A 10,106-nucleotide genomic window follows, 5' to 3' on the forward strand; every position below is an offset into this window, starting at 1 on the left:
GTGTGTTGAACGCGGAGGTGCCGTCCGTTCGGCACTCGGTCATCGGTGATTTGGATCACGGCGAGTACGACTCCATCAACCCCGTTCATTGGAACGCTTTCGCTCGCGATCTACAAGGGTATGTAGATGCACTCCTTTCCCCTCGTTGCTAGTATACTCCATAGATGGATCTTGGTGATGCGTAGAAAATTTTAAAATTTTGCTACGATCACCAACAGTGGCATCATGAGCCAGGCCTATGCGTAGTTACTATGCACGAGTAGAACACAAAGCAGTTGTGGGCGTAGATGTTGCCAATTCTTCTTGCCGCTACTAGTCTTATCTTGTTTCGGCGGTATTGTGGGATGAAGCGGCCCGGACCGACCTTACACGTACGCTTACGTGAGACAGGTTCCACCGACTGACATGCACTAGTTGCATAAGGTGGCTAGCGGGTGTCTGTCTCTCCTACTTTAGTCGGAACGGATTCGATGAAAAGGGTCCTTATGAAGGGTAAATATAAATTGGCATATCACGTTGTGGTTTTACGTAGGTAAGAAACGTTCTTGCTAGAAACCTATTCAAGCCACGTAAAAACTTGCAACAACAATTAGAGGACGTCTAACTTGTTTTTGCAGCATGTGCTATGTGATGTGATATGGCCAGAAGGTGTGATGAATGATATATGTGATGTATGAGATTGATCATATTCTTGTAATAGGAATCACGACTTGCATGTCGATGAGTATGACAACCGGCAGGAGCCATAGGAGTTGTCTTTATTATTTTGTATGACCTACGTGTCATTGAATAACGCCATGTAAATTACTTTACTTTATTGCTAAACGCGTTAGCCATAGAAGTAGAAGTAATCGTTGGCGTGACAACTTCATGAAGACACAATGATGGAGATCATGATGATGGAGATCATGGTGTCATGCCGGTGACGAAGATGATCATGGTGCCCCGAAGATGGAGATCAAAGGAGCAAATGATATTGGCCATATCATGCCACTATTTGATTGCATGTGATGTTTATCATATTTTGCATCTTATTTGCTTAGAACGACGGTAGTAAGTAAGATGATCCCTTATAATAATTTCAAGAAAGTGTTCACCCTAACTGTGCACCGTTGCGAAGGTTCGTTGTTTCGAAGCACCACGTGATGATCGGGTGTGATAGATTCTAACGTTCGCATACAACGGGTGTTGACGAGCCTAGCATGTACAGACATGGCCTCGGAACACACGCAATACACTTAGGTTGACTTGACGAGCCTAGCATGTACAGACATGGCCTCGGAACACGGAGGACCGAAAGGTCGAGCATGAGTCGTATAGAAGATACGATCAACATGGAGATGTTCACCGATCTTGACTAGTCCGTCTCACGTGATGATCGGACACGGCCTAGTTAACTCGGATCATGTTTCACTTAGATGACTAGAGGGATGTCTATCTGAGTGGGAGTTCATTGAGTAATTTGATTAGATGAACTTAATTATCATGAACTTAGTCTAAAATCTTTACACTATGTCTTGTAGATCAAATGGCCCACGTTGTCCTCAACTTCAACGCGTTCCTAGAGAAAACCAAGCTGAAAGATGATGGCAGTAACTATACGGACTGGGTCCGGAACCTGAGGATCATCCTCATAGCTGCCAAGAAAGATTATGTCTTAGAAGCACCACTAGGTGAAGCACCAATCCCAGAGAACCAAGACGTTATGAACGCTTGGCAATCACGTGCTGATGATTACTCCCTCGTTCAGTGCGGCATGCTTTACAGCTTAGAACCGGGTCTTCAAAAGCGTTTTGAGAAACATGGAGCATATGAGATGTTCGAGGAGCTGAAAATGGTTTTCCAAGCTCATGCCCGGGTCGAGAGATATGAAGTCTCCGACAAGTTCTTCAGCTGTAAAATGGAGGAAAATAGTTCTGTTAGTGAGCACATACTCAGAATGTCTGGGTTGCATAACCGCTTGTCTCAGCTGGGAGTCAATCTCCCGGATGACGCGGTCATTGACAGAATCCTCCAGTCGCTTCCACCAAGCTACAAGAGCTTTGTGATGAACTTCAATATGCAGGGGATGGAAAAGACCATTCCTGAGGTATATTCAATGTTCAAATCAGCGGAGGTGGAGATCAGAAAAGAACATCAAGTGTTGATGGTGAATAAAACCACTAAGTTCAAGAAGGGCAAGGGTAAGAAGAACTTCAAGAAGGACGGCAAGGGAGTTGCCGCGCCCGGTAAGCCAGTTGCCGGGAAGAAGCCAAGGAATGGACCCAAGCCCGAGACTGAGTGCTTTTATTGCAAGGGAAGTGGTCACTGGAAGCGGAACTGCCCCAAATACTTAGCGGACAAGAAGGCCGGCAACACCAAAGGTATATGTGATATACATGTAATTGATGTGTACCTTACCAGTACTCGTAGTAGCTCCTGGGTATTTGATACCGGTGCGGTTGCTCATATTTGTAACTCAAAACAGGAACTGCGGAATAAACGGAGACTGGCAAAGGACGAGGTGACGATGCGCGTCGGGAATGGTTCCAAGGTCGATGTGATCGCCGTCGGCACGCTACCTCTGCATCTACCTACGGGATTAGTTTTAAACCTCAATAATTGTTATTTAGTGCCAGCTTTGAGCATGAACATTGTATCTGGATCTCGTTTAATTCGAGATGGCTACTCATTTAAATCCGAGAATAATGGTTATTATTATATTTCTTTGTTCATGATAATTGTCTATTGTTCATGCTATAATTGTATTATCCGGAAATCGTAATACATGTGTGAATACATAGACTACAACGTGTCCCTAGTAAGCCTCTAGTTGACTAGCTCGTTGATCAACAGATAGTCATGGTTTCCTGACTATGGACATTGGATGTCATTGATAACGAGATCACATCATTAGGAGAATGATGTGATGGACAAGACCCAATCCTAAGCATAGCATAAAAGATCGTGTAGTTTCGTTTGCTAGAGCTTTTCCAATGTCAAGTATCTTTTCCTTAGACCATGAAATCGTGCAACTCCCGGATACCGTAGGAGTGCTTTGGGTGTGCCAAACGTCACAACGTAACTGGGTGACTATAAAGGTGCACTACGGGTATCTCCGAAAGTGTCTGTTGGGTTGGCACGGATCGAGACTGGGATTTGTCACTCCGTATGACAGAGAGGTATCTCTGGGCCCACTCGGTAATGCATCATCATAATGAGCTCAATGTGACTAAGGAGTTAGTCACGGGATCATGCATTACGGTATGAGTAAAGAGACTTGCCGGTAACGAGACTGAACAAGGTATTGGGATACCGACGATCGAATCTCGGGCAAGTAACATACCGATTGACAAAGGGAATTGTATACGGGATTGATTGAATCCTCGACATCGTGGTTCATCCGATGAGATCATCGTGGAACATGTGGGAGCCAACATGGGTATCCAGATCCCGTTGTTGGTTATTGACCAGAGAGGCGTCTCGGTCATGTCTCCATGTCTCCCGAACCCGTAGGGTCTACACACTTAAGGTTCGGTGACGCTAGGGTTGTAGAGATATGAGTATGCGGAAATCCGAAAGTTGTTCGGAGTCCCGGATGAGATCCCGGACATCACGAGGAGTTCCGGAATAGTCCGGAGGTGAAGAATTATATATATAGGAAGTCCAGTTTCGGCCACCGGGAAAGTTTCGGGGGTTATCGGTATTGTACCGGGACCACCGGAAGGGTCCCGGGGGTCCACCGGGTGGGGCCACCTGAACCGGAGGGCCCCATGGGCTGAAGTGGGAAGGGAACCAGCCCTTAGTGGGCTGGGGCGCCCCCCATGGGCCTCCCCTCTGCGCCTAGGGTTGGAAACCCTAGGGTGGGGGGGCGCCCCACTTGACTTGGGGGGTAAGTTACCCCCCTTGGCCGCCGCCCCCCCCCCCTCTAGATGGGTCTTGTCCGGCGCCCCCCCTCCCAGGGGGCCTATATAAAGGGGGGGAGGGAGGGCAGCAATATTACAGCCTTGGGCGCCTCCCTCCTCCCCTGCTACACCTCTCCCTCTCGCAGAAGCTCGGCGAAGCCCTACCGAGATCCCGCTACATCCACCACCACGCCGTCGTGCTGCTGGATCTCCATCAACCTCTCCTTCCCCCTTGCTGGATCAAGAAGGAGGAGACGTCGCTGCTCCGTACGTGTGTTGAACGCGGAGGTGCCGTCCGTTCGGCACTCGGTCATCGGTGATTTGGATCACGGCGAGTACGACTCCATCAACCCCGTTCATTGGAACGCTTTCGCTCGCGATCTACAAGGGTATGTAGATGCACTCCTTTCCCCTCGTTGCTAGTATACTCCATAGATGGATCTTGGTGATGCGTAGAAAATTTTAAAATTTTGCTACGATCACCAACAGAAGGGTAGCCGACGAGGAGGCGGCGCTGCAAGAAGAAGGGTCGCCGGCGAGGAGGCTGAGCTGCCAGTAAGCAGCAGTGAAGGTTTGAACTTGGAAAGCAAGGAGGAACACTGCCTAAGCACTACGACGATATGACCGAGGTGTAAAACTGTGGAGGGGGCACCGCACACGGCTAAGAGATTGTCTGTTGTGCTTTGGGGTGCCCCCTTGGCCACGTATATAAAGGAGGGAGGAGGAGGAGGCCGGCCTAGGAGGGGCGCGTCTATAGGGGGAGTCCAACTAGGATTCCCAATCCTAGTTGGAGTCCCCTTCCTTTTCCAAGATGGGAGAGAGGGAAGGAGTAGGAGAGGGAGAAGGAAAGAGAGGGGGCGCCGCCCCCTCCCTAGTCCAATTTGGACTTGCCATGGGGGGAGCGCAGCCACCCCTTGAGGCCCTTCTCTCCTTTCCCGTATGGCCCATTAAGGCCCACTACTTCCCCCGGTGAATTCCCGTAACTCTCCGGTACTCCGAAAAATACCCGAATCACTCGGAACCTTTCCGATGTCCGAATATAGCCTTCCAATATATCGATCTTTACCTCTCGACCATTTAGAGACTCCTCGTCATGTCCGTGATCTCATCCGGGACTCCGAACAAACTTTGGTCATCAAATAACATAACTCATAATACAAATCGTCATCGAACGTTAAGCGTGCGGACCCTACGGGTTCGAGAATTATGTAGACATGACTGAGACACATCTCCGGTCAATAAATAATAGTGGAACCTGGATGCTCATATTGGCTCCTACATATTCTACGAAGATCTTTATCGGTCAAACCGCATAACAACATACGTTGTTCCCTTTGTCATTGGTATGGTACTTGCCCGAGATTCGATCGTCGGTATCATCATACCTAGTTCAATCTCGTTACCGGCAAGTCTCTTTACTCATTTCGTAATGCATCATCCCACAACTAACTCATTAGTCACATTGCTTGCAAGGCTTATAGACATGTGCATTACCGAGAGGGCCCAGAGATACCTCTCTGACAATCAGAGTGACAAATCCTAACCTCGGTCTATGCCAACTCAACAAGTACCATCGGAGACACCTGTAGAGTACCTTTATAATCACCCAGTTAAGTTGTGACATTTGATAGCACACTAAGTGTTCCTCCGGTATCCGGGAGTTGCATAATCTCATAGTCAGAGGAGCATGTATAAGTCATGAAGAAAGCAATAGCAATAAAACTAAATGATCATAGTGCTAAGCTAACGGGTGGGTCTTGTCCATCACATCATTCTCTAATGATGTGATCCCGTTCATCAAATGACAACACATGTCTACGGCTAGGTAACTTAACCATCTTTGATTAACGAGCTAGTCTAGTAGAGGCATACTAGGGACACTCTGTTTGTCTATGTATTCACATATGCACTAAGTTTCCGGTTAATACAATTCTAGCATGAATAATAAACATTTATCATGATATAAGGAAGTATAATAACAACTTTATTATTGCCTCTAGGGCATATTTCCTTCACCAGCAGGGATTTCTCCATCACCCCAAACACCACTACATAATCGATCTGGAGCCAACCAACCAACTTGCCTCCCACCAGCATGCACCACCACGGTCTGATGCCATCCACGCCGCCTCACTAAGATCACCATCGTGAGGCCTAGAGGACGGAGAGAGGAGTGCCAGGAAGTGGGGGCGGCAGCACCGGAGCCGCGAGGGAGGGAACCACCTTAACCGCCGTCGCGTGGAAGGCTAGTGCCTTTAGCACCGTTGTGGTAGCCGGAAGGACGCAGCAGCAGGGGCATACCAGGCCACTCGGGCCCGACTAGGCCCATATTGGGCCTACAAAGCCCCGACCGCCACGCTGCAGCACACCGGCGCCAGCGCCGCCAACCACTACACAACATCTCCGCTTCCCGGGAGCCACGCCGACGACACGCCCCGCCGCCGCCCTACCCAGGCCCAGATGGGGCACAAAGGGGCCTAGATCTGGGCCAAGCTCGCGCCGCCGCCTAGGAGCACCCCTCAGATCCGCGCGCCCCCCGTGTTGGTGCGTCACCAAGAGGGGAAAGGCCAGGGGTCGCCGCCAGCGATGCTGCCCGGGCCAGGCCCAGCAGTGGAAAGGGAGGGTCGAGGGAGGACTTAAGGGGGAGAGGTTGGGGACGGGGCCGGTCGCCCACGGGGGCGACGCGGCCGTGAGAGGATACAGTGATATTTGCTGAGTTGCATTGTGCCATCTTGGACCATGTCTTCGCTGATCAAGCTGACGCCGCTCGACGAGTGCATGTGGCGAAAATGGGATGAAGATGAGGTCGCTCAATTCTGCCACTCTAGGGACCGTGGTCGCATCGTTCATGTCGTGCTTGTCCCCTACATGTAGCGGTTTCGTGTGAACCGCGTCGGACCATCACAACGCCACGCTTAGACTTCGAGCCAACTCCCATATATGCATGTGCCCCGTGCATAGCATTCACCATCACTGTGGGGTTAATTTTGTACACCCGTAATATGCAAATGTCCCCAATCGACTTTCTCCCCCTATGTAATAACATTTAAATGCAATGTTTAGTCAATTTAAATATACAATCCCTCCAATTGAGTGTATGCCTATTAACTGACACAACAACAAAAATGGGAAAAAAGAAGGGCGCAATATGACGGCTCTAAGTTTGTGTGCCACCTCAACAGCCTCCATACTATTATGTAGCGGTGAAGGTTGCGATCTCTGAAGCTTGCCAATATAATGACTATATTATAGTTGCTCTTATATAGCTAGAGTCGAAAGTAACAAGATGCCTTTGGGTCATGCAGTTTGAAGTCTATATTTTTTTTTCATGATAATACATGTCTCATTTATATCATAAGCATCATATTACAAGTCACATACAAACTGACCTGATAAAATTGAAAAGACAATAGAACGATTGCCTTTGCATAGAAGAGCACCAGCCAAGAAAGAAAATTACAATAAAGACCGAAGAATCCCCTGAGCTTGACACCAACGCCCGTCACCCGCCTCTGGCGCCACCACAACAGTCACCAAAGAAAAAAAATGAAGGATAACCTTTTCTCCGAGCTCGACACGGCTTCATCGCTGATATGCAGGTTTGCGGACGTCCAAGGTGGCTCGTCAAAGATGAAAGCATTGTCGTTGAACGAATCAGATCGGGGCAACACTCCGGACACACCATCAAACTCCATATCTGACACCCCGCATGACTAAGATGTCGAAGGAGGAAACCATACCTGCAATTAATCCATGGACCACAAAACCAGCACATGATCCACCATCTTCCAGATGTCGTCGATGCAGACCACACTCTGCATCCACTCCTGGACTACCTCCCAAGCTCCGTGTCGGTGTTGGAGCAAGCACCGTCGGAACGGCAGAGGACATAGGTCAACCACGAGGATGACGCCGCTGCCACGCCATCCTTACTTGAACAGACTGGTTTCTAAATCCATCCCCAACCATAGGACCGATCACCTCGTCGGGGAAGGATCTGAAGAATTTTTATTCAGCGCTGCCATTGCCGCCGCCGAAGCTAAATGATGAACAACCTAAAACCTAGACTACGAAGGTGTGAAGACAAGTTTAGTGCTAAAAGTTTGCTTTTTTATAGCACTGATTTCATTTTTCCGAAAGTTTCTTCACATGAATGTTTACAATCATGATAAATAGTCAAAGATGAATACACTTTTATTCAAAAAAGTATATATAATATTTTCCCATCAGAGGAAACACCATCGTCGACCAAAGCATGACTAATTATATGTACCAGTTAGCCGATATTTTGATCTAACAAAAGGTAGTAACATGAAAAAAATGCCACACGAACAAATTAACATATTAAAAAGTATTACCAAAATAAGCAACTACATTTTGTGCGGCCGGCCAATCAAACTAGAAAAATAATATAATCGTGTGCCACCAGGATAGGTTTGAAGTCTATACTTTGTCACACAGTTGTATAACTCACCTTGATTTAAGCTGGAGAGAAGCGGGCCGCTTATTAACAGAAATGATTCTGATAACTATGACGATATGGTACATATTTTTTAACACACTATAATCACATATGCTCTCACACACACATATGCACCCATATCTATGAATGCGCACACACACGCACACCCTATCCCTTATGAGCACCTCGATATTCCGCCGACACAATATCTTAAGATTGACAAAGTCATCATGTGACACATGTGGTAAGCAATCCAAATAATTCAAAAAAAAGATTGACGAAGTCATCATAAACGCCTTGTAGTCGACGAAAGGTCTCCTCCCATTGTACGAACATGTCGGAAAGATTGAAATAAATCCAAAAAAATAGGAGCGACAATGCCAAGTCTAGAGCCTGGACCGTGGTGTGCTGATTGCACCACAAGGAATATAACATCTAAGCTACACTCTATTAGTGATGACACGCTACACATGACACCTAATGTTGCAGGTACGTATGGCTGTATACACTTGAAAGTCTGAACAACTCTAGGCCCTTTGCTTGCACATGCAGTGCGATGACGCAAGTATCACGCGTCCTGTCAAAGAGCGATGAACTAAGCCCATCCTTTTGCACCAGTGTTTCTACTTGATATTGCTTTTTCATGGACACTTAGACAGCTCTTTGGCCGCCTTATCACAGCCATCTGTCGTTGTCACCTTATACCCCATCAACACGTAGGGCGTTGATGCTACACGTCGGCTCAATGTCACCTCATACCCCGACAGGCAAGGCGTCGACGGTACGCATCGGTCGCTAATCTTTTCAAAAGATCAGCCGAGTCGTGAGCCGTTGGATCCATCACGGGATAGCTGTCTGATCCAGCTCACGAGATTTGCAACATGGATCAGGTTGCGCTTGGGGTTTTGCAACATATGGGTCATATTATGCTTGAAGATTTGCACGGTGTTTCCCAACATGAGCCATGTTGAAAAGGGAGGTCTGCAAGATATCCACGTTGTGCCCGAAGGTTTTGCTTGTGTTGCCACCATCATGTTTGCCATTGTCGTGCAACGTCGTCGCAGCAACGGGACGTTGCTTTCGTCCCCACACAACATCAGTTGGGTCGCGATGATTCCCTTGCGCTAAGCATCACCAGCTTGCGACATCATAGTCGACTTGTAGTAAATCGTCTCCCCTTGGAGCAACATATCCCGGACGATGCGTCCTTGGCTTGCACGGGGAAGCCCCTGCTTGCGACAACGGCTTGTGGGATTGAAGAAGGTGTGCTACATTGTGCTACTTTGTGGAGTTGAGAGTGGCACAAAGGGGATTTACTCGCGGGGAGGAAGACTAGTGGCTCCGAGACGTTTCGAGATAAAGATAAGGACATGGGGTAGGACACGTGCCAGTCGGAGGAGGCACCCCACGACGTGTTTTCAATGGGTGAGTGTAAGCTTTTCCCATAAACAATCCATGAAAGTGGCATGAAGCAACGTTTGTTTTTCATGCGGAGTTTTTATGCGGGACTACATTGTGTACATCTCAATTCAATTCACGTGTGGGTTATATGTAAGTTGATTGATATTTTTAGGTGTAAGTCGATTTTGCCTGTGAAGGAAGAAGGAAGTCGCACAGAGCACAAGACGAAAAATTTGGCGAGCGATAATGACTTGCGATATCAACAGCGAAACCGAGCCAGGACCTCGTCGGAGATGAGGGACAACGCTGTGAGCGGCAACGAGTAGCGGCGCCACAGTCGGAGCCGAGGAAGCAGGTTG

The sequence above is a fragment of the Triticum aestivum genome, chromosome 4D, assembly GCF_018294505.1.
Source record: "Triticum aestivum cultivar Chinese Spring chromosome 4D, IWGSC CS RefSeq v2.1, whole genome shotgun sequence".
Taxonomy (NCBI): Eukaryota; Viridiplantae; Streptophyta; class Magnoliopsida; order Poales; family Poaceae; genus Triticum; species Triticum aestivum.